The sequence below is a fragment of the Tenebrio molitor genome, chromosome 4, assembly GCF_963966145.1.
Source record: "Tenebrio molitor chromosome 4, icTenMoli1.1, whole genome shotgun sequence".
Taxonomy (NCBI): Eukaryota; Metazoa; Arthropoda; class Insecta; order Coleoptera; family Tenebrionidae; genus Tenebrio; species Tenebrio molitor.
The window spans coordinates 19,174,477-19,200,065 of record NC_091049.1 but is presented as its reverse complement, the minus strand read 5'-3'; the positions used below and the strand labels follow the sequence as shown (position 1 = coordinate 19,200,065).

At 35.5% G+C, this 25,589-nt stretch overlaps 3 long non-coding RNA genes across 3 annotated transcripts in view; 1 reads left to right on the top strand and 2 right to left on the bottom strand.

The window, feature by feature from the left end:
- Nucleotides 1–3,893: 3,893 nt before the first annotated feature.
- LOC138128731 (uncharacterized) overlaps nt 3,894–25,589 on the top strand; it is a 74,207-nt gene continuing 52,511 nt past the window's right edge. Inside the window, exons 1-2 of the long non-coding RNA XR_011158882.1 lie at nt 3,894–4,109; nt 4,308–4,461. This is a non-coding gene — a long non-coding RNA (uncharacterized lncRNA). The remainder of the gene's footprint in view (nt 4,110–4,307; nt 4,462–25,589) is intronic.
- Nucleotides 10,515–12,404, bottom strand: LOC138128841 (uncharacterized). Its single transcript, XR_011158933.1, has 3 exons — nt 12,157–12,404; nt 11,839–12,030; nt 10,515–11,791 (listed from the first exon to the last, which is right to left on the bottom strand). It is a non-coding gene; the product is annotated as an uncharacterized lncRNA (long non-coding RNA).
- On the bottom strand, nt 13,088–15,143 carry LOC138128842 (uncharacterized). The gene is made up of 2 exons (XR_011158934.1): nt 13,596–15,143; nt 13,088–13,547 (listed from the first exon to the last, which is right to left on the bottom strand). It is a non-coding gene; the product is annotated as an uncharacterized lncRNA (long non-coding RNA).

Genomic DNA, 25,589 nt, shown 5'->3' with positions numbered 1-25,589 from the left:
AATTAAAATGAAACAAACATAATTAAAATGAAACAAACATAATTAAAATGGAACAAATTAACCTTATTTTGAAACCTAAATTGGGCTTGAAACGCTGTTACGCAAGTGCCATTTCATACAACTAAATTCCGTTGATCTGCTACTTCTAAAAATTGTTCTACATTGGTTTGATTCCCCAAAACCGTTCTAATTAATAATTACTTCGTAAATTTCATTCTCTCTCTCTCTCACTCACACCTCTGATTTCTAAGACTGCCTGCATTTACCGTTACCCGGTCCTCTGTGTTTTCTACCGACTCCCTTTCTACTTTGCTTTGTTACTTTTCTAACTAACTAAGTGCAAACAATTCTAGTTCTTTTCTACGATAAAGCGCTCTGTTTTTAATTTGCAATTCTCGCCCTTTAATTACAAATATGCCACAAATTCGAGAATGCTAAAAAAGTAAATTAACCTAATGAACATTAATTTTGTTGTTCTCTCAATTTGAAACCTGCTAACATCAAATTCATTAATTCAATTATCCCCTGATTTTAACTGGACCAACCAAATTGTCGAACATGTAATTACAATAAATTTATTGCAACGCTTCTTTTCCCCTGAACACTTGTTCCCCTTGGGCTATGTTTTGCCCCGGACGCGTACCTGCATTTTCAAAGAAAGGTTGGCAGATTTCACTTGAGGAGTGTGGTGCCACTCTTGTGAACAAAGCAACAATAAAATTTACAACTGACCAGCATTTCCGTCGCAAATGAACGGTATTTAAAACATTTCGTTGAAATTATTTTTAAAATTAAAATTCTTAATTTATCGAACCTATTCGGAACGTTACAATACCTACTTTTTACTGACACGCCGATAGGAGCTCTTCGGTTCTCACTGATGTTACACTCCTTTTTTTCTTTCCGGTTAATAAAGTTTGCAAATTTTCGTAGGCTTCCTTCGATTTTCTCGGTAATGATCCTGAAGTCGCTTTTTCAGTTTCTGCAACTAGGTATTTCAGCTGAAATATTCTGATTCTTGCCAATATTTTCTATTTTTCAAAAATGAATGATTGCAAACTGCAAATGGGGTCGACAAAACAATCGGAAATAAATAGCAACCGTTCCATGACTTCCTGGTATAAATTAATTCATCGTAAAATGACAAACGTCATTTGAAAATGTCAAATAAAAATTTGTCCAAAAAAATAAAGGAAAAACGTGATTATGTGTATGTACCTGATTGTGGATAAAATTTTGTATTGCTTTTGTTGTCTTATTAGCTTAAAACACTCAAGAAAAGCGTAAACAGCTCGAGCTAACGCTCTCGTGTTTACTTTTTTCTTTCGTGTTTTATATGCTAAATAAGACACTTATACAATAAATAACTATTAAAAACACTGACAAGGACCTTTATTTTATTCTAAAATGCATGTGCAATTATTGTGCAAACGTGAACCGGTAAGCAACGTTGTCAATGTGGACGCAAAATAAAGCCAGGTTGTTGAATGCACAATCACGATCCCGCGATGATGTTTCTGCCTTCGCCAGAAATATTACGAGAGGCTAAATGACCCAGGCCATTCCATACTTGTGCGCAAGTCCTATAATATTGTGCGTTATTTAAATTTGACGTTCACGGAAATTTATTGTTTAAAAATTAGAACAACACTTGCGTATCTAATAAGAAACAATACAATAAAAGACCTTTTTTATGTAGTAAACTCCCGCAAATTTATTGTTTAGAAATTGGAACAAAACTTGCTTGTCTAATAAGAAACAATACAATAAAAGACCTTTTTTATGTAGTAAACGCATTTATACTGGGTGTCCCAGAACTCGCGCGTTAGCTGTTAACTGTGAATTTTAATATTTAATCCAACAAGGATTCTACAACAACAAACGTGAAAAGTATATTAGTTTTGAAATGAAAACGATTTTAAGATAACCAATCACACACGCCTTCCTGAAGGTAACTACTAAATGTATGCGTTTCCGAGGAAACGATTTTAGATGTTGCTGCTAAAAAAACTGTGATGAAATGTTTGGACAACGAGTTTTATAAGGGTTGATTTGGCGCACGAATCCCAGGTCTAGAAAACGACCCGTAGGCGAGTTTTTTATGTTATTTTTTAGATTTTTTTTTAATTTTTAAATAAAAAAATTAAATTTTCAAATTCTAGGCAATTTTATATTATGTAATTGGTAATTCAAGGTAATGGATGCAACTACATCTGCAACATACATTTGTTAAAAAGTAGAGTTTGAACATTAATATTGGAAGTTTTTTGGTGTAAATGACAATAATACACTGAAATATTGATAAAATTTTTCTTAGAGATCTATTAAACTACGCTTTAATAGATAGCAATAAACGACTCCAAATTGAATACAATAATAGACCTATTAAAAGATTCTAAAAACATAGTTATATCTTTAGTTTGTGTTCTACTCATCTGCTGTTCTTTGCCTTACGCGCAGCACGCGGTACAGTACCCATATATCTAATACTCCCAGTACCATGCGGTATATGTAACAACAAAGCACCCAAGTTACTAACGCATGCGTATTGGTAAGGATCATCCTGGGTTATTTAGCCTCTCGTGAAATATTGCTCGTATGCTGATGTATGCATGTGCATCAAGCATCAAGGCATCGGCATCCACGTCCGTATGTAACCCGCTTTACATGTGTTAAGCTCGTTCAAACACAGAAAAAAAAGTAATATAAAATCGCCTAGAATAAGAATCTACAACAATTCAACAATAGTAAATTGTTTGTGCAACCAGGCGACCAATTATACACCGAAGATCAAGGCATATTGTTGGTTATACCACAGAATAGAATCAATTGTTTCTATTCTGTGGTTATACCGTGTGAGCAACAAGTACTGATTGAGTTGGCAATAAATTCTGGTGATTTTTGGTGACTTTTATGTCATGTTCCAACGAGAAAACCATTTTATTAATAAACGATTAGAAAAACCAAGAGTTTTAAATTTGAAATATATACCAGCTGGTATATATATACCAGCTGTCAATAATGTCAATAAAACAAACCGAAATAGGTACAATTCACAGTCTTGAAAATTTTATGTAAAATTTTTTTTTGCTAACTGAATCAGTTATTGTTGCTCACCCTGTATAATTTCCTGCCAATAGATTATTTATTTGCAATTCACTTAACAGTTTTTCGAACACCCACAGCCGTTTTCTTTAACACTTAGGGCCGGTTGCACCAACGCCAGTTAAAGTTAACTGTAGGTTAAAATGTTTCGTTACTTTAGTTACCTATTGTTATAACAATGTTTTCGTATATTTTAATCTATAGTTAAATTTAACTCACGTTGGTGCAACCGGCCCTAGGTCAAATGTAGTATGTAAAATAATCAAGAATGTAACGTGTTATTCAAAAAGTCCGTTTTTGCCTTCAAATTTAGTTCCTGCGCATTGAAGCGAGCGCCAATCCGCCAAGGGTCAAGCGCGAAGCAGGCTTGCCAACCATACGATATTTATCGAATACATACGATAAATAGTGTGTTAGAATACGATATACGATAATAACCTATTATCGTATCCTTAATATACGATAATATTCGTTCCACTATTTTTTTAACCTTCAAATGCCTTCAGTTTCAAAGATATGGTCGTAAAAGGGGTTGTTCAGTAAAAATGAAAAATAGGTAAATTAATTCTCAGTTGTTAAATTTACGCGCCTCTGTTTCACCAACCGAAGAAACCAAAACTCTCTGTACTGTAAACCAATCGCGAAGCGCCAATAGTAATCCCTGGCGCCAACATGTTTACACTAGCAAAGCATGGCACGTAACTCCAAAATGCAAAATTTTACAGGAGCAACAATAAACTGTAAGCACCAGAAACAAAATTGCATTCTGCTAACCGGCGAGTTCACTTGGATACAAGAAACTGAATGAGGTTTCTTGTATCCAGGTGAACTTGCCGGTTAGCAGAATGCAAATTTGTTTCTGGTACAGTTTATTGTTGCTCCTGTAAAATTTTGCATTTTGGAGTTACGTGCTTTGCTAGTGTAGACGACGATATGTTTGTTCGTTGTTGTGTAGTGTTGATTTCGTCTTTCGTGTTCAAATCCTGAAAGTGTGACATGGAAATGTAAGGATTTGTTATCATATTTTGTTTATTATGCTCATCATTTATTACATGTTTCATTATAATATACTAGTTTGTTTCGTTCCCGTTAAAATGTTGGGAATGTAAAACCAGTAGCGCCATTTTGAGGTTATATTAACTTATTGCAAAATCGAAGTTTCTACTGAACGTGTTGATTATTTATTCTGTTGTATTTTACAGAATGAACTGTGCCGATCAACGGACCGTTGTGTGTGGTGGTTTTTGAGGCATGAGTTACTGTTTAGGATTTGGAATTTGATGCCAACAAAAGATGACATCTCTTTTGGAAGTCACTCGAGAAGACTTGAAGCAATTAGTAACTCACCGTTGAATGGTAAGTTTTTAAGCGCTTGATTGTGGCTCTCTCAGAACTTGATAAATATGTTCAGTAAGTTGATATGTATCTGATTATCGCAGGTCATTGTTGCAGTAAATATTGGAGCACATTGAAAATGGGTGAATTATTTAACATGTCGGTTGCATTGTTTGTAGAAACTACCATGCATTAGTGTAGTGTAAGATACCCCAATTTGATTTTCATGATTAGGAAAGATTTACCCAATGAAAGGTATAAGTTCAAAACATAACCAGAAGCAGTGTTAACTAATATGTCACATAGATTTGCATACTACAGCCAAGTACCTATAAGGAAAAGTTTTGCCAACATAGCATAATGTTATTCTTGTTATCAAAAACAGGTAACTGCATCTCAAAGCTTTTATAATCTTTTCAATATTTAACTTTATTTGTGGTCCCATACTGGAACATGTAGCAGAACGATGTGTTTAGGTTTTACAATTACTGCCTTGTGGAGTGAAATACCATTAATGACGCGAAAATTGTCATTTACAAGTGAGGTTAAGTTTGTGTATTTACATATTGTTTTTGCATAATTTTTACTTTGTGAATCATCTAAATAACACCAAATCACAACAAATGCTTCTTACATCTTAATTATAGCGGGACATTTTTTTAACATTGAACATAGCCCATACTTATTCCCTATGTTCAGTTTTAAAAAACACAGGTCAATGCATGTATGTAATCATCAGTGTCCGGACGAAATAGTACTGGACAAGTCGACCAGTACAACTTTGCGTAATCCCTCGCTCGCAGATAAACACGATTCAGCTGGTTCCCTGTTATTGAAAACGAACCAGCTGAATCGTGTTTATATGTGAGTGGGGTATTACGCAAAGTTGTACTGGTCGACTTGTCTGGTACTATTTCGTCCGGACACTGGTAATCATGTAACCAAGGTAACAAAAATAAGTACTTGACAGTTTAACAAAATGGTCAAGTTGTTTGAAGAAGAAATACACATAATGCAGTTATTCTATGCCAATCAGAGCATTAGAAATGTGCGTGACATTTCCAATGCAACACATGATAGACCAATTCCATCAATCGGAACAATTTTTAACATTATTTCAAAATATCTGGCGTTAGGTATAGTTGGTTGCATAGCAACTCACAATGCATTGATCTGTGTTTTTTAAAATTGAACATAGGGAATAAGTATGGACTATGTTCAGAGTTAAAAAAATGTCCCGGTATGTGTAAAATAAATAAAACAAAGGAATGTTAAATTTTAAAATTTTTCCAATCGTACGTATTTATTAGTTATTTTTCAAAGAATCTTAAAATTAACAAAATTTCAAAAACCTTATCGCCTAAATTATTTCTTCTTGGTGTAAGAATCTGGGCGGCGTTGCTAAACAAACGCTCTACTGGGGTTGAAGATGGTATGGTGGTACAGTGTATTCTCTCATAAGCGGACACCATCGGTCGCACGGAATTTGTCCACTCAAGAGAGGCGTCCACTTAAGAAAGTTTGTCCGCTTAATAGAAGCGTCCGTTTCTGAGGAAAAATAGTAGATTACATTACGAATTCAGAAAAGTGGACGTTTACTAGACGAGTATGGCAAGTTTAAATACGAGCGTCAGGGAGTATTTAAATGCTATGCTGTAAAGTGACCTATTACTGTACGATTTTGAGTACAGTAATATAGTTCATTACTGTACAAAATTTCGATAAATGTCACAACTTGAAAAACGAAACGTCAACCTAATTTTAAAGATTTTAAGCGATTTGGAGCCTTTAAGGGGTTGGTCGAACAAAAAAATGTTGTATTCAACTCTTTCGTGTGTAAATTGGGCTTTTTTTGGTACTCGTCTTTAGAACGCGAGTGAAATGCCACTCATGCCAAAAAAGCCAAATTTACACACGAACTCTTTAAATAAACTATGTACTTTTTTTTCAAATGGACACAGAATATGAAATACACTTATACCTAATTAGATACATAATACTGATTTGTTTTTGACAAAATAATTTTAATTCTGAGTGAAGTAATCTTCTAATATTTCCTGCTTTAAATTAAACTGTTTTAGTGAAACACTTTCGAAATGTAACATTAGGAGACCTGATTCTGAACTGCACTACTGTATGTACATAGTGGCATTTCTAACTAACAGAATGACTAAAAAATGAACAATGAAATGGCCGAACGTGCCTGAACCTGGATATTTAACAATTTCCCATATCGATATCACAAATGTTGCAAGTATCAGCGTGGCATTAAGATGCAAGCTGTCCATACAAGAGAGTTTCGATTGAAGAATCACTGTCCGTGTCCGGTCTTAAAAGAGTCCGCTTAAGAGAATTTTTTTAATTAATAATAGCATATGGAATGGCCGGTCGCAAAAAAATCGTCCGTTTAAAAGAGGGGTCCGCTTGTGAGGAGTGTCCGCTAAGAGAGAATACACTGTATATTGCTTGCTTGCGCTACCATGTTAACCACGGCGATTTGAAATTCATGGCATCTAAGTAGATATGTCAATTTTTGTGATCAAAGTATAAAATGACTAGCAACCTTATCATAAAAATGAATGCAGACGTAAGAAACAGTATTCAACTTGAAATTATTTATTTAAAAAAAAGTACATACAATGAAAATATTAATTGCAAAAAATATAGTGTACATTTACTGACCCTTGAATAATAGTTACTTACATTACCAGATGCGTAAGTGAACTTTTTATGCCAAGGAGGTAGTTCAAGACCCGAGGCGACAGCCGAGGGCCGTGAAACCTCCGCGGTTAAAGAAGAAACTTACGCATCGTGTATTGTATAAAATTTTTCCTACTACGAAGCACCAACATTTTATAATGTTAAAAAAATTGCAAAAATCGTGCCGTATCGCGACCGTCCTTGGATCTTGGAAGCAAAAACCATAGCAACAGCTTTTACAAACATTTTATTTTTCGTCTTCAAACGGCGTGAATTGTGTAAGTGCGTGTAATCCGTAATAATGCTAGTTTGTTAGTTTGTGGTTATTGGTATTTATGCAACAAGCCTTCCCGCAAATTATGGAATGTGACGGAATTGAAAGAGCCGCTGGAATTACGTTAGCCTCATTGTCGCCTGTCAAGTCGGGTGAGCGATATAACCTAACTTTCCAACAATTCATAAATCACAATAAATGTGAATAAGTAGATTAATTTTCCTTTGTTGTATTCCATTGGACTAATTAAACTACATATTATTATAAAATGTGTTGCTGTTTTCCATTTGATGATTTGGGTACCTCAATCGAAATAGTCACAAAATAAAATAAACCCTCCTCGTCCCGTAAGGAATCTCCTAGTCGCGTAAGTATTTTACTTTCGTAGCTAGCAACCACACGCAAGATACGATTCACTTTCGATTACAAGTGTGTTGCTAGGGCAGTAGATGAAACTTTCTAGATACGTAGTAGGAAAAATTAATTTAGTGTATTTCTGACGAATATACTCATCTTTCGCAGACATTGTGCTGGCTTCGTGAAAGAAACGTACTTTTAAATAAAATTCAATTATTAATTTGCACAATAGCACCCTGTGATCATTCAAAATATCTTGCGACATCACATGGTTGTTCATTTCTGTGGTGTCGAAGGGAATTCCTAATTTATTAAATACTTCGTTGCTAAGTATAGCTTTCATATTTTTGGCAGTTAGGCGATGGGAATTTTGCCTTACAATTTTTTCGCACAATGTGCAAATAGAGGTCACATCTCGTGACGGTGCTCTGTAGGAAGTTCCCCAATCCTGGATCTTTGATAACACTGGCATGTCTTTTCCAATAATCTGCCGAGGACAGACACTGCAGTCGATTTTTTTGTATTTTTTTTTTTTTGAAATATAGTCTGCTATATAATTCACGACATTTTCCACATATTGGCTTAATTGCCAGAAAGTACTTATATAGTCATGTCCGAAGTCTGATACAGATTTGTTCAATACATCCCCTTCCAGACGTGTAATTTTCTTTCTAGTTGTAGAGACATGTGGAATCTCAACCCCATCAAAAAGGCAGTTGCCATTCTCTATCTTTTTGATTTCATGCCTTACCAAAAGACGTTTGTATGCAGTCTTAAATTGAAGTGCATTAGGATTATTGTTGAACCCTTCCCTACTTCTTATTGCACTGAAAAATGTTTCAAGGTAATCTTGCGATAACTTGTATGTTAAGAGATACGTTAATCCGTGAGGTTTTAATGTATCGAACAGCTTGAACATCTTTTTCAAACAAAGACTTAGCCCTAAAAAGCCCGTCTTTTTGTTGGACTTTAAAATGGACTTGCCATCTGCGCACTTTAGGCTTTCAATGTATGATATGAAATTATCCGCATACTCCTTCAATATTTGGTAGTTGTCCTCTGTCAATGGAGTGTCAAATTTTCTTTTAGAAAACCTATTTGTGCAATTTAGCATATCTGCAATGTTGCTAAATGCAAACAGAAATTTGCTGTGGGCAAGCAACCCCCAAACTGTCTATTTAATTTGACATCAGGAATTTTAGTTAAAAAAACAAGACTTATACACACTTTCACTTAGCACTTGCATAGCTAACCGAACGTTCGTTCTATTGTTCACAAAATTAGAATGTTTTGAAGTTAATTTATTGGCTAAACGTAACCGCTCACTCTTTTGTAAATCATGTAATTGAACAATGCATTCCCAACTTATGTCGTCATCCTTAGTTTTTAAATGTTTTCTGTCCACGAGAGTGTTCCGAACCAATTTAATCATGTGACAGAAATCCAAGAACACAACAATTTTCAGATGTTTTCGGATTTTTAAAATATATAGTTGGAACCAAAATACTTGAAATCTGCTCCCAAACTTGTGCACATACTTAATTTCGATGTTGCTCTATCAAAAGTAATCGAATAAACTTTTACTTTAGCGTCCTCCAATAGACGAAATGATTGCGTCAACAGATTCGCTTCCATTTAAGCCACGATTTAAAAAATACCCAATAGGAATTTTTCAATGGTCATTTAGTGACACTGCCATAAGTACTAACGTATTTGTCGAAAACAAGAAGCGGTTACAACGAATAAAAATACAGAAGAAAAAAAGCACTCGAAAACAATATATTTAACGCTATGGTCGAAAACACATGGAAAACTCGTTTAACGAAAGTGACACTTGTCAACTGTTAGTTTTCATTTTTCAGGACAGACGCTCATATATCTAATACTCCTAATGGAGCATTCCCTATTTTATTGCATGGACGGTTCGTGGACACAGCAAGGGAGACAGACATATTGATGTCTGCGTAAGTTGCATCTTACGGATTCTTTGGTTCAAATGCGCAAGCGCAACTTCACGGTGCCAAAATTCACACAATCAAATAAGTAATTAATTTTGAAATACCAAAAGGAAAAGTTTGATACAAGATTAATTTTTAAATGAAAAATTCTACCAGTAAAGCGTTTTACATTTATTTAAGGGAAATTTTTAATTATATGACGTCTCATTTTGTTCAACATATGTATTACATATTTTGTTCGTCAGTCTCGAAATTGGACATTTGAACTAAAAAAACTCCGAGCCGGTTCAGACAAAATCATCATCAAAAACTTTTGATGTTATTCTTGAGTCTTGAAACTGAACATTTGCAGCAAACGATCTCCGATGTGTCAATTAGCACATTATTATTGTTTTATTAGGATTAAAAGTGGCATTTTTTTGGTGAGCAAAATTTGTCGAGCGGATGCAAAAGTAACAAGTCAAACAAATGCCAGTGGAGACAGGAACCTCCCTAGCTTTAGGTTGGCGGCACTTCGGTGCATGCGCATTTTCACGAAGTGGCACGAAAGGATAGAACCTATCTTCGTCTTCCTTCTTCTGTCCACAAATTGAAAGCAAATGCTCCATATAGGAGTATTCTTCGACCATACAAATACATAGACACGGCATGCGAACCAGTTTGTAGGCAGTTTGTTTGAAAGCAACATGAATGGGCGAGAGGGGAGAACGATGGGAGGGGCGTGGACTTTCCAACAGAGGCGGGTCGTTTTTAGGGGGCAATCAAACAATAAATTCGAAAATAAATATTTAAAAACAAAATGTGTATTAAAAAAAACCCAAAAGAGATACACTTGGAATTATATACTACTGACCTTTAAACACTATTGTTTTTGTGAGCATACTTCTCACTCTATTGCCAGTGTCTGCATCATTTAACCGTGTAGTTTCATGATGTAGTCTTAGTTTAAAATATTTTTCTAAAATTAATTTAATCAACTGTAAACAATGATTGTTTAAAATATTTTCAGTGACCATATGCTCAGCAAAGTCATCAAACAAAGTTAACGGTAAATTTCTAATGGTAGAATTTATCAATATATTTGGCAAATTTTTCATGTGAAAAATGTCATGCTCTGCTTTAATCACTCTGAGACATTTTTCTGCAGTTTCACAAATTTTAATTACCAATGGAGAAGCACTAACCATTCTGCCGTATTGTTTTCTTTGTTGTAACAAAGAAACAACAGTACTATTTTCGAGGGTGAGAAGACAAAAAGCACAGCTAATACATTTTGTGAGACATTTAACAACAAATCCAGATATATATGCCACAATATCTGTCGTATAGGTTGTTAAATGCCACACTGGAGTGCTGATATAATCATGCTCTTGCAGTTCATTGAAAATTTGAATAAAATCTGGCGTGTCTTGTAAGTTCTCACCATTATCATTACAAGTTAAAGTTCTAGATGAACAATGCAATAGCGACGTATTATCTATCGCCACTGCATTGCCTGAATCTGCACCTTTTATTTCAGTGTGAAGTAATAGGCGTTTGTAAATCGCTTCAAACTGTTTGCAAGTGGGGTTGTTGTTGGATCCACCTCTACTCCTCACAGCACTAAAAAATATTTCAAGATGATCTTGTGAGATCTTGTATGTCAATATATATTTCAACAACGGAGTTTCAGATTGTATATATTTTGTAAACATAGACATTAAACTTTCAATGTCCACCAAAAAGCCGAGAAATCCAGTTTTTCGGTTTGTTTGCACTACTGGTACACCATTCAATTTAAGGCCTAAAATATAGTTTTTACTTCATCAATCTCACTCTAAAGTTCCTCATAATATAAGTTTTCTTGTCTCATTAAAGAAATAACTTTTCTCACCTTTTTTGTGGAGGACCCATAAGGCTGGTAACAGATTTCTCTTTTAATTCTCCACATTCTGAGGCTGACTTTGTTGCTGAAGATGATGAAAAAAGGGGAAGAGCTAGGGTTTCCTTTTCTTGAACCGGCAAATTACTTGCACAATCGAGTGTCTCCTCTGAAGTCACTGATGATGCTGAAGTCGAAGAACTACTACATATTAGAGTAAGAAACAATGTTTAAAATGTAAGACTCACCTTGTGCATATAACACCGCTTCCAGATGAGGTGGGCATTGCATCCTTTTTTAATCTTCTTCTCCCACTAGGTTCAGTATAAAAATCAGAAGATAAAAAATGATCCGAACACAAAAATGTAAACCGCTGGGAATTAATTTCTACTCCCAAACTTTGAAACCACTTGTTTCTTTCAGTTACATCCTTCGGAAAACTAAAACATAAAAACATTTCGAGTATTTTCTACAAATATAATTAATATTCTGTTGGAATCCCAGATTCCATAGCAATGTGACGCTTATGGTTTGTTTACATGAAGCACGTGAATCGTTGTACTTACAGGTGATATGAACGCGTTGCCGCTTTTTCATACGGTCGTTTACACACATAGCACTTCCTAACCATAGTTAACAAAGTTTATAATAGTTTATATTAGTTATATCACCACCAAACACAAGATTAAAGCACAAAAACAACAATTTCGCAAACTAGGCAGCCATTAGAGATGCTACGAAATTAACTTAAAATTCACCGAGCGGACACGATCACAAGCGAAGTAAACTAATTGACCAATCGCAGCCTTGATCTCAACAAGGTTTAATTTCGCGTTCGCTTGCTGTTTTCCCCTTACCCCACCTGCATATGTTGGTTTCAACCAAAATTCAGTGTACCGTGTCTATGTATTGTATGGTCGAAGGGAGTATTAGATATATGCAGACGCTACGCTTCTGATTGGTTCACAGTCAGCGCAAACGCATCAGACATAATATATACAGTGAAATCTCCTATAAGCGGACACCGGTCGTGACAAGATTTTTGTCCGCTTAACAGAGGTGTCCTCTTAATAGAAATGATAAACAAATAAAATGAGGTAAGTAGGGGTAATTGCGACATAGTTTTTCAATAGTTGGCTTTTAGTGCCAAGTATCAAATCAAACTTGACAATGAAAAATCCGAAAAAACTCACATATGTTTATACAAGTGTTGTCGTTTATAATGAGTATACAAAAACATTACCGTCATCTCCAACAATGTACAAAAAAATATTTTTTTAAATGATGTCCGTATGTTACATTTGCCCCTGTCGTTGGGGTAAATGCGACAATGGTCTGGTATCTGTAACTAGTTGTACACATTCAATTTAATAGGGGCAAATGTAAAAACGGTGTTCATTAGCTAAAATTTGGCGCATAATTGATGAAAATATGTTTATAAATAAGCTAGATATGAACTTTTATATCTAAAATCAACATATAAAGACAAAATCATAATTATTTTATAAATTTTTATTAAAGCAAATGTATATCATAAACACAAAATAAAGTTTTTATTCGAAAAGGGTACAAAAAAAAACAACTTAAAGTTTACATTCTTTAAATAATGAAGCCGAAAATTCCATAAAACCTCGCTTGATTATAGTGGGGTCAGGCAAAATTTTTTTAATGTCTTCATCAGATACGGTATCGGTGTCGTCAAATACGGGCCAAACAAATTTAATGTTATAATCATCACTGCTGGACTTTTTAACGTATTTAACATCCCATCCCTCATCACTAGAGCCTATCACTTGCCCAACGAAATGTCTAATGGTTTTTTTCGTATAATATTGCACTAACACCCACTTATTAATGTTAACTTCATCATCTTGTCCAACTTCTTCTCTAACTTTTTGTCCAACTTCTTCGCCAACTTCTTCCTCTTCCTCTTCGTTGACATCTTCATCACCTGAATCTAAGATTTTTTCTCTCTTTGATTGTTTTTTTCTATTTGATATCTTACACATTTCGTTCTTTTTCTTGATTCTTTCTACAACTTGTATCTGCGTAATCACTTCGGCGCCGGCACAAACTCGTTTGCGACGTTGCTTTTGAGTAGGTTGTATTTGTTTTATAGTGGACAAAATAAGTTTTTCTAGACTTTCGTTACTGTTGTTGTTAGGTTCTTCGAGTACTGAAGATGTTGAAGGCACTGGATTGATTTTACCATCATTTTGTACGTTAAATTCGACCATTGAAGATGTAGAAGGTAAGTACTGGATTGTTTTGGACGTTTTAAGGTCTTCGACGGCTGACGATATAGAAGTCACTGGACCATTATTACTACCGTTTTGGATTTGGGTACCACACCGTTTTTCATTCAAATTGTCAGAAACAGGATGTTGTTTTGCATTGTGCCAACGTTCTAACGTATCAGGCTGAAACTTGTCATCTCCAATGGCTTTGCTGTTGAAAGGATGTATTCCTCCTTTTCGAAAACCAGTTTTAATAGTTTGTTCTGTAACACTGGCCCAAGTATTTCCCACAAATTGTGAAAATATCGACTTTGGTAATTTCCTACCCACATTTTGACGCTGCCAAGCCACCAACTTCTCATTCCATTTGCTTTTGAATGATTTGAATACGGATAGGTCTAGCGGCTGCAAAAGATGACTAGTGTGGGGAGGCAGTTTTAAAATCACAATATTTTCTTGGATAGCCCTTGATATGAGTTGTTCGTCGATATGTGTAGAATGTCCATCGTATATTATTAACACTGGTCGTTCTTCACCAAGAGTCGGTAACACCGTATTGAAAAAATAGTTGCGGAAAATTTCACTCTCCATCCAGCCATTTTTTGACGCTGCATATACTGTACCCGGGTATCCTGTACCCTTTGGAGCACACCATTGGTCCCACATAAACCGCCCCTTGAAGATAATTAATGGAGGTGCCTTTCCTCCGGCAGCATTCGCCATCGCTAGTATGGTAGTGTTTTCTCTTCCTGATGTACTGGTGGTGCGAGTAGCAGGCTTTCCCCTTTCACCTACAACCTTAATCGCACCAGGATCGAGTGATAAGCTAGTTTCATCCAAATTCCATATGCATTGAGGTTTATCAAACAAATTTAGTTCAGCTAACATACGCTCCAATAAATCAAAGTAGCCAAAAATAATAAATGGATCTGTAGCTTTTTTCCTTGCGTATTCTACACTTTGTGGTACTTTTATGCTTAAATTATATCTTTTCTTGAACGATAGGAACCAATCTTCTCCCGGGATGCCATTTTTGAAAGGAGTCTGTACTTTATTAGATAAAACGTAATTTCCAACCAATTGTAATATTTCTTTTCTGGAAAGGCCAAAGCCCCACTTTTCTAAGAGTTTCAAAGAATTCGCGAGTTTTTGTTCATCTGCAAGTGGAAGAGCTGTACATCGACCACGCTGTTCCTTTTTTATACCCCGTAACCCTTTCAAATGAGTATATATTGTAGAATACGGAATGCTAAATTCGCGAGCAGCCTTGTAAGCAGTCATATGTCCTATTTTCACTTCATGAATTGCCGCCTTTAAGGTTACGGCTAGATATTTTGGATCTTTAGAGTGCTTTTTAATGTACTTTCTAACCATTTTGCCTAAAAAAAATAGTTTTTATTAAGGATAATTTGAAAACATATTTTTGAAATGAAATGGGGGAAAAGTAACATAGCTAATACATTTGCCTCACTATTATCAAATACATTTACCCCAAATCCCTCATTTGCTGAGGCAAATGTAACATATATCAGTATTCGAATATCATTAAAGATATCTAACAATTTATAATTGATTGACCTTTTGGAAACCTTTACGTAATGATAGATACCAAAAACAATGTAAACTTACCGTGATATGAAAGCTTGACGATTTTTTTGCCGAACGTCTGCACCACATGAATTCAAGGTTAGACATGTGCAAGATTTCCACCGGCAATAAAATTCAAACTGGTTGCATAAACAGGTTTCTATAGCATTAGTTTAGCGGAATGGTTCATGTAGACTACCAAAACAGAGATGGCGGAATATTGGCTCGCAGTTTAAAAAAATTGTGTGCGACTAATACATTTGTCCCGTTAATACATTTACCCCACCTTACCTTGTATATGTTATTAAAAACGTGAAACATTCGGAATATGTACTAAGGTAAACCCGTCGAAGTGTGACCTAGTTTTTTATTAGTTGATGTTCATAATGCTTGTAAAAAGCGTGTGGTGATTATTACAAGTTGATTTTTTTTTTGTAGGTCCCTTAGGGTCCTGGCTTCAAACTGAAGAAGTTTCATAATTTTATAGCTCAGGACAAAAAAGTTAACAATTTTTTTTTTTAAATAATGTCCATGGGTCACACTTTCCCTTGAAATTGGGGTAAGTGTGACAATGGATTGTAGCGATGGCTCAGTTAGTAATTTGTAGGGTAAGTGAGAATAATTCAAAAGTGCGTAAAAAATATAAAAATATTTTTTTTTATTTTAACATCTAGAAATAAGTATAATAAATTTATGAACTTTTTAAGTTTTAAAGAAACAACCCGTCAAATTGAGTATTAAAAATTATATGACCCCTTCTGTCCTTAATCGGTTCTGGTAAAACTCTGATAATGTTTTCGTCCATTATAACGTCGGTGTCTTCTATCTGTGGCCAAGTGAAGCTATTATTTTTCGTATGTTTCAAAAATCCAACATTCCATTCGCATCCTGCTCTGCTTTTAATCTGCCCAATATAGTGTCTTGTGCTTTTCTTGGAGTTGTATTGTATAATAACCCACCGTCCTACAGCAATCTCGTTAATATCCGTCTCACTTTCGTCGTTTTCAAATACTTCAGGGTCCAAGTCATCGTCTGTGTCTATAAATTCGGGTTCTACCATTTCTTCTTCTGAGCTTGAGCTGCTAAAAGTTTGTTGTTGTCGTTTTTTGATCATTTTCGGTATCTTCGTTGCTTCTTTTCCTCTTTTCTTTGTTTCTTTTTTATCTTTTTCTTCTTTATCTTTTGCAAGTCTACTTAATACTTCATTTGCTGTTATCACTTCAGCTCCTGCGGCTACCTTCTTCCTCTTCTTAACGGAAGGAGTTGCATTGGACGTCTGTTTCATGGTATTTAATAATAGGGCTTCAAAACTCGTTGATGTACTGGTTCCTTCTTCTAGTTGAACAGAGGCACGGTTCATTTGGTCGCCTGCAACTACTTGAGCGACAGATTGTACGGTTTGATTGTTTGCAATGGTGTTATCTTCGTCCATATGGTCGATTCCGTGTTCTGCCTCAGCCATTAAAGGTTGTTGTTGGGATTCTTTCCATCTTTTTAGACTCTCAGGATGGTATTTGTCTTCAGAAACTACATCACGATTGAAAGGACAAATACCTGCCTTTCTAAATCCGTTTCTAATTACTTCTGGTTCTATATTTTTCCATGTAGAACCAATCAGTTCCGAAAATTGTTTTTTTGGTATTTTTAGTCCAGCATTGTGTCTTTGCCAAGTTACCAGCTTCTGGTCACAAATATCCTTTACAGTTTTAAATACTGACAAATCCAAAGGTTGCAACAGATGACTGGTATGCGGAGGAAGTTTCAAAATTGTGATATCGTTTGCACGTGCTAGTTCGACCAGTGCAATGTTTATATGCGTACCATGTCCATCATATACCAAAAGTATCGGTCTCACAGGTCCTAATGCGGGAATCAATGTTTTTTTGAAGTAATTGAAAAATATGTCACTTTCCATCCAACCATTAGGGCTGGCGGCATAGGCAGTATCTGGGAAAGACTTATCGTCGTCTGCCACCCAAGAATCTCATACATTTTTCCCCTTGAATACAATAAGAGGTGGAGCTTTTGTAGCTCATGCAGACACAGCTGACAGAACCGTTGTATTTTCCCTTCCTGGCCCTGAAGTTGTTCTGGAGCTCGGTTTTCCTTTGGCTCCAACAACTTTGGTTTTCTTCGGATCGTGTGACACAGATGTTTCGTCTAAATTCCACACTTGTTCTGGCTTGTCGTTTATGTTTAATTCGGCGATTGTTCTTGCCAAAATATTAAAATATTCGTTTATAACGAATGGATCTGTCATTTTCTTTCTTGAATACTCCACTGGTTGTGGTTTTTTAATACTCAGATTGTGTCGTTTGAACGAAGAAAACCATTCATCCCCTGGGATATTATTTTTAAATGGAGTCTTTATCTTATTGCTGGTAACAAATTCACCCACAAGACCAAGAACTTCTGCTCGAGACAACCCGAATCCCCACTGTTCCATAGTCTTAAGCCCTTCAGCCAGTTTTCTTTCGTCTTCTCGTGAAATGCATGTGGGTCTACCTTGGGATTGGCTCTTTTGTCCACGGGTTCCATTCACATGGTAAAATAAGGTAGTTTTAGGAATTTGATACAATTTATGTGCTCGATATATATTTAGGGCCCCTCTCTGGATTTCCGCCACTGCGTGTTGTAATTGAGCTTTGGTATAGTTGGTTGCTCTATCGCTCTTTCTCTTGTAATTTCTCACCATTTTTGCAACTAAAAAAATGTTTTTGTTGTATATTTATGTACCGTAAAATAGCAGGTTTACACTTGCCCCATGAACATTGTCACACTTAGCCATAAAGACAATATTTGCAAGGCAAGTGTGACCTACGTGGTAATTCAGCTTAATAGTAAAAATAGGACGATTTTCATAACCACTCAATAGAATCTAGCTCTTAAATGGTACAATACGCCGTAGAATATTTTTACTTACCGTGTATTATAAGATTTTGCTAATATGCAGAAAGAAACCATGTGCACTCATCATTTGAGTTGATCGCACTAGTACCGACAGGTCGTCAAATGTCACTTTGTACAATAATGCTACAGAGTTCCTACTTATAGAGTTGTGTTCTTACAGAGCTTGGGCATTCACCCATGAGATGTCAGTACGATTGGTACACCGGAGGGAATTTTTAAATCTGATAGTCACACTTTCCCCAAAATCACACTTTGACGGGTTTACCTTAATATCTACTCTTTCTGGAAAAAAATGTAATAGTGTAGTTTGTCTGTTGTATCAGTATCAACTCTATTGCTATTTGCGCATAGGCAGCCAAAAGAATTTCATCCTCCACACCAAATTATTCAGGGGTTTTTGCATTTGAAAGTGATGTCTTGCATGACGAATTCGAAATTTTTCGAGCCATCCTTCAGAAACTTTAAAATTTTCATTACAAGATTTTGCAATCTCTTTGCCTTTTTTTTCTTACAATAGGACAAAGGAATATTTTTGTGTTTATAAACCATTCGAAAGTTAATTGATCTATTTTCAAACCTTCAGTTTTCAAAAATCTTCGCTTTTCACTCATATTTCCACTTCCCTGTTATTTCTTCTTTAATTCGTCTTCATTTTTAATAATACATGTGTATTTGATGCTTGGGTTTTTCCTTTTCAAATTTTTGCAACATTAGAATGCTTTCTTTTAATGTTAACATACGTTTTTTTGTGATTCCTCGAATTTCGGAATGTCCAGTGATTACAGTAACACTAAAATGCACACCATGCTGTCCGCTTAAAGGAGAGATTTTTCTCAAAAGTATCGAATTGTATTGTCCGCGTCCGGTTAACGGAGAGTCCGCTTAACAGAGATGGCGTCTCATTTAAAATACATTGGCTCCAAACGGGGCTAAGAAAAATGTCCGCTTAACAGAGGGGTCCGCTTAAGGGAGGTGTCCGTTACGAGAGATTTCACTGTACTACGGTGCAGCAACATACAGGGTGTTTCTGAAATACGTGTGTTAATTTTAACCAGTGAAAGAACTCACCAATTTATGAAACTTTTCTCTATAACATTTTGTAAAATTCGTAAAAGTATTCCAATATTTTTTTGCCCAAAAATTTTTACCAAACGAGACAATAGACAGTAGACAATAACCAGACATAAATAAAAGCGACACTATTTCACATCCCCGAGATGGCGTATTTGTAACACAAAAAAAAACTGGGCATTTAACGGGAAAAGTCGGCCGGGTTTCTCAGCTGTGCAGTGATGAATACAGGAATAAGGGCATCCACCAATTAAAAAAAAATACGCTAACTCTGCGTTTTTATGCACTAGGATGTATGCAAAAAGCAGTAGGGGATTTTGCTGGTGTTTCAGTGGCCTCCGCATGCAGAATCATCAAGAAGGTGTCATACGCCATAGCCTCACTGAGACCACGATATATCAAAATGTATCAAAATAGCTAGCTTTCCCCGTGTTATAGGGGCTATCGATTGCACGCTGATAAAAATTAACTCTCCTGGAGGTGATGATGCAGACATTTTTCGAACCAGAAAGCAATTTTTTGGTGTTAATGTGCAAACTGTTTCTGATAGTAATCTTAAAATTATTGATATTGTGGCGCGATGGCCAGGCTTAGCTCACGATCAAACCATTTTCAATAACAGTAATTTAAAACGGCGGTTTGAAAATGGAGAGTTTGGACAGTATATCTTGGTGGGAGATACGCCAGCTGAGAATCTATACTGGGTGTCCCAAAATTCGCGGAACAACGTAGTAGTACGTTGTTAAGTAGTCATTCAGATATCAGGTAAAAATGTTTGAAAAAAAAATTTTTTTTGGTGAAAATATGGACCTATCGTTACACTAAATGTGGCAAGATTGAAAAACATTCAATGCATCCCAATAGTCTGCAAATATTTCATTTTTGTTGTATCCATGGAAATGAGAGGGAAAAATCAAAGCCATGTTGCCGCACGCTATTTGAGGTAAAACGAACATAAAATTACTACTTGTCAATAGTCAAAATATTTTTTAATATTTAAAATAAATGAAATCAAAACTGCTCCTTTTGAGCCCTCATATCTTCAAATCTAAGAGGTATAGAATTTTTTACTTATTTTTCTCATTATTTTCTAGCATGAGTTGACATCGCCTCATTGACTTGTTCCGCGAATTTTGGGGCACCCAGTATAACGAATCACTAATTAGCACCAGAAATGTAGTTGAACGACAGTATGGGGTATGGAAAGGGCGTTTTCCCATTTTACAGTTGGGTATGAGGTTGAAGTTGAATACAGTGTTCGCTGTGATAATTTCAACGGCAGTCATTCACAATTTAGCCATTGAAGAAAATGAAGATATTCCAGAAGAATGGTTGGAAGATATTGATGAGGAAGAGGACGTATTTGCACCACAACAGAATAATGTACACCTATTACGAATTATTTTTTAGTTTTTCAATTTGCAAAACTAATAAGAGCAGCTGTTTGGCGTGCAATTCTGCTTTCCTTGCAACACCTAATTCAAACTCTTCTTCTTCCCTCTTTTTCTTCCGTAACTCTTCCTCGACTAGTTCAGTTTTTCTTTTATAATACTGCTCTTTTTCTGCAACCACTGGGTTTGGAACAGAAGGTCTCAGTTTTTTACTCATTGTTGTCCTTAATTTATTGGGTGTATATGAGCTCCAATTTTTTCTGCTAGCAGATGGCTACAAATATATTTTTTGTTGTAAGTACCTTAGCTATATTCATTGGAAAATATACCTACCACATTGCAACTTCGTTCATCTATTTCCAATGTTTCTTCTAGGACTTCACTATTGGAAGCAACCCTTTTTTATTCAACAGCCTCGAACTGTGGTGTATCAGCTTTGGCAGTCTCCAATGGAACTATGAGTACAATTGGATTTTCTTCCAATGTTACCATTGTTTCCTACATTATTAGCATAGAATAAACTTATGACTTAGGTTACTTGAGATATAATCTTCTAAATCCCCATCACAGTCCCATGAGTTGTTAAAACCTGTTACAGTTTTTATGTTAATAATTTTTAATACAGCATCTGTAACTGGATCAATGTCTGTATATTCTGATGGTCCACCTCCAGTTCTGGTGACGCTTTGCTTGCTTATTAGCGGCTACCGTTTTTCTCGCTTTTGTTTTGAGATTGTCAAACTTAGGCTTGATTTGTGCCAATGTGCGCACATTACCTGTTCTGGCATTTAATGAATACATACAAAATTTGTTATTTTATTACACTGGAAACAAGGCGTACATTTCGAGCAAACTTTCCTTCTCTTTGGAAGTGACTTTGTTTTAAATTTGCTAATTTCTTCTAGCAATAACAATTCTTCCTCTTCTCTATAATTATTATTAGAGCGCATTCTATTGGCTTTTGGGTCACTAGCCATAATTATCGACAAATATAAATACAAAAATTCGCAAAACCGACAATGTGGTTAACGATAACGTAACCTTACTTTCTTACGTGTTTCTCACGTTGTTAACATGAAACAAAGACGCTTAGAAGTGGATACAGTAACGACGGAAGATTCACGCATACCAACATAAGGCTCGACGGTTGTCGGAATCGATAAAGGTTACTTTAGTTAAAAATTTTTATCGAATTTATTCCGAACTTTACGAACGCACTGTATAAGGAAAGAATTCTTTCTAACATAATAGGTAACTTGGGTTGCTCAGATTGAAATTCCAAATTTACCTTTGTTATTAATTCTAGAGTCAATGACAAAAATAATAGGTAAACTTTAAAAATACCATTTCTTAAAGCACCTGAAATTGACTTGGTCACTAGAAGTCCTCTTCTAATGCAGCCTTTGTAAAATAAAGGGTTAATGAGTTCCAATGCTCCAGTAACCAATTGACAACTGACCGAAATTAGAGATTATTATTATTATTCAACACAATTACTTAAATAGTTACATACCTGAGTGAAAGCCATCTTGTTTGATTCGGACATAATAGCTTAGTAGGTTTTTCTAGAGCAAAAACTTGACACTCTCTTAACTCATCAAGCCTTTTGCTGGTGTGTGAAAAGTAGGCATATGCATCTCGAGCAAATTGTTCAACGGTGCTCGGCAACTTTCTTGCAGCTTTAGAAGCAACAAATGTAATGAGTGTGACAAACACCCTTGAATATAAATATTGGGTGCGAGTTCTTTTAATTTAACTTGAACGCTGCCCAAATGTCCAAATGTCATAGTGGCAGCATTGTCAGCACCAAATCCAATAATATTTTCATAAGGTATATGTTTTTTGTGTAATAAATTTTTAATTGAATCGAAGATTGACTGAGCTGAAGAATCCTTGACTTTTATCAAATCGAAAACACGACCTGTACACAACCATCTTTCCAGTAGCGTACTATGAATATTAACACGTTCACTGCCGTCTCGGTCAATATGACCGAGACAAAATTTTCCCCTCTCTCCAACCCTGTCTTTGTGACCGAGATACATTTTTGAGTGCCACGCCCACTCGGTCAGTATGAGTGAGTCACTTGTTTTGCCGGTTTTTTTTTTTTTTTTTCTTATTTCTTGGGGGAAGAGGTGCGTTTTGTTGAGTCACGTCTTGGGTGGTTTCATCTGCAGGTGCAGTATCACGTTGAGATTCACTGTCCGACTCAACCTCAATTTGCGAACTCTCTTGTATAGTCCTACAGAAACTCTAGTGGAATTCGACTTTGGTTGTAAATTTATGTTTGTCACTTGAAAAATAGAATTTCATGCTGCAGCAATAATCCTACTAATAAATGCTAATGAGGGTTGTCAGTTTGCGGTTCGTTTTTGCTCAAGTGTAAGCAGGCCTTGCACAAATTTTTTTCATATTATGTAATTCATGATGCAAAATAAAATGAACTCGCTCGGTTGAGATGCCTACAGCTTCTGATAACTCACGTACTTTCACCCGTCTGTCAGTCAAAACCGTATCATGAACTTCGTCGATTATTATTTTTGGTACGACCAGCTTTTGGACCTCCAGAACGCGGTACGTGTTCGATGCTTGTTCTGCCACGCTGGAATTCATTAACCCACAGACGAACGGCTTCGTAAAATGGACATGAGTCGCCTAACCTTGGAAAAATTCTTTTATGGTACTGTAAGATCAGGCCGTAGGTTTTTTTGCACATGTTTAGTAAACGACTAAAGTCTGTCTCAGTTCTAAATTTCCACCAACACTGCATTCTACGTTGGAAATACAACCGGCAACACTGTTTCGTGAAAAATGCTTCAGATTGTATTTGTTAGGTTATCTGTCAATCTCCGTTATTACAACTTAAAATTTTAATGCAGCAAGTGAGTAGGTAGAAAATCAAATTCTAAAAGCAAAATAAACTTATGAACTAATTTTAATGTTTTAGAATCATGTTTGTAAAATAATTATATTGCCAACTTTGGTTATAAGAATCCCCAATTTAGAAATATTTTTATTTTGCCAACATAATTCAACAGGTGGTGGAAATTTAGAATTGACACAAACTAACGGGTGTTTTTTTAAATTTGGCGTCGAAGCAGGCGTTGAACTGTCGGTTGTGAACGCACTATACAGGTTACGGATTACGGATCAGCTGTTTAAATCTCATGCTTTTACACGAGTGGTGCGATCTCAATCGACTCTCCAACGCCGACTTTGACGCCAAATTTTAAAAAACACCCTTTATATGTGGTTCAAAGGCTCACAGATTTAAAAAAAAAAAACTGTTAAATTTTTCAACTGTGTCAGTAGGTTATTTATTTGATTTCATACCTACTGTCCAGATTATCCATGTTTACGTTGATTAGAGTCCGGTAAAAAGTTTTTTCAAATTTGCTGTTTTGATAAAGCTGTTAACGCATTCGTTTTGAATATTAACACATCCGAAATCTAGGAACTTTTTTCAGTTGGTAACACACATTGCCGGCAGCAAATTGACTCTGGTATTCTCTGCTATTTGCCTCATTTCTAGATAATTCATCTTTAATTGCAATTTCACTTGCGAAAAATGACAATTATGTTTAGTCTAGATTCAAATTTAGAATTTTACTTTAAATGTTAACCATGAAATAAATGTGTCACCAACTGTCACAAAATTCCCTAAATTACCAAAATTGATTTTATTTGTAAAAAAACATGTATTTAATATGCAAATTAGAAAAAATAGCATAAATAATTCGTTTTATAAAACTTAAGAGGACTCGTCATTTACAGGCACTCCCGCTTGCAGCATCGTGCTGCAAATCTGACTCGTGTCTTAATATAAGTTTTATAAAACTTATGTTTTAATATACTATTACCTGCATTCTCCTTCTTCCGTTCACAAAATAGTCTACATATAGTCTTTATCATACCTGTCTGAAGATTTTCTTGGAATATGAGAGCCAGTCACTTCATTATATATTGATTATCTGGCATTTCATGCACAGGTTTTTGTTCGTGAAACGTATCTAAAAAATCTCATAGAAAATCGTGGTCATTTTCCTGATAGCTGCTGCTTCTATTGGGATTTTTTAAATATTGAGAAAGAGCAATTTGTTTGAAGTTGTTCTTGACCTGAAGTGCGTTGGGCACAATTTGTTTCGCTCTTAATGAGCAAAAGAGATTCTCCAAACAATCTTGGGAAAATCGACTTGTTAGGATAATAAAGTTGTACCTTCGATTTTCCAACAACTCCGCTTGCAATCCAAAAGCGATTCTGTTGACACCAACACACCAGTTTGGGATGGTTTCCAATTTTTCTTGTGTCCTACTTCCATTCTTCTAAAGATAGCCATCAAATTTTTGAGAAACTCAATGGTCATCATAGATTTCTGGGTTCATTTTACTTATGGCACACGATGGGTGACGTGAAGTCATAAGGTAGAAACATTTTTTAACCTGATCCAAAAACCATGCGGTCATTTTATAGCTGGTTTATCTAATGCCTCAGCTAGAAATTTTAAGACGCTGCTTACACTATGGCTAACTACATTCGTTGATGTTTTAACTGTAATTTTGTTAAAATAACTTGGGAGTAAATCCTCCTCGGAGATTATTGGAGCCAACTTGAAAGAGTGGCTTTTTTGATGATTCACTAGATCATTGATGTGACTCGATACAATTTCATTGGAGGGCAGTTTTCCTTTATATCGTTAGGTATTCTAATAGTTTCATTTGTAATAAGGATTGCTTTTATATTTTTTGAATAGATGTGGCACATCCGCGAAAATGTAATAGTACACATATTACATACCGAGGCGG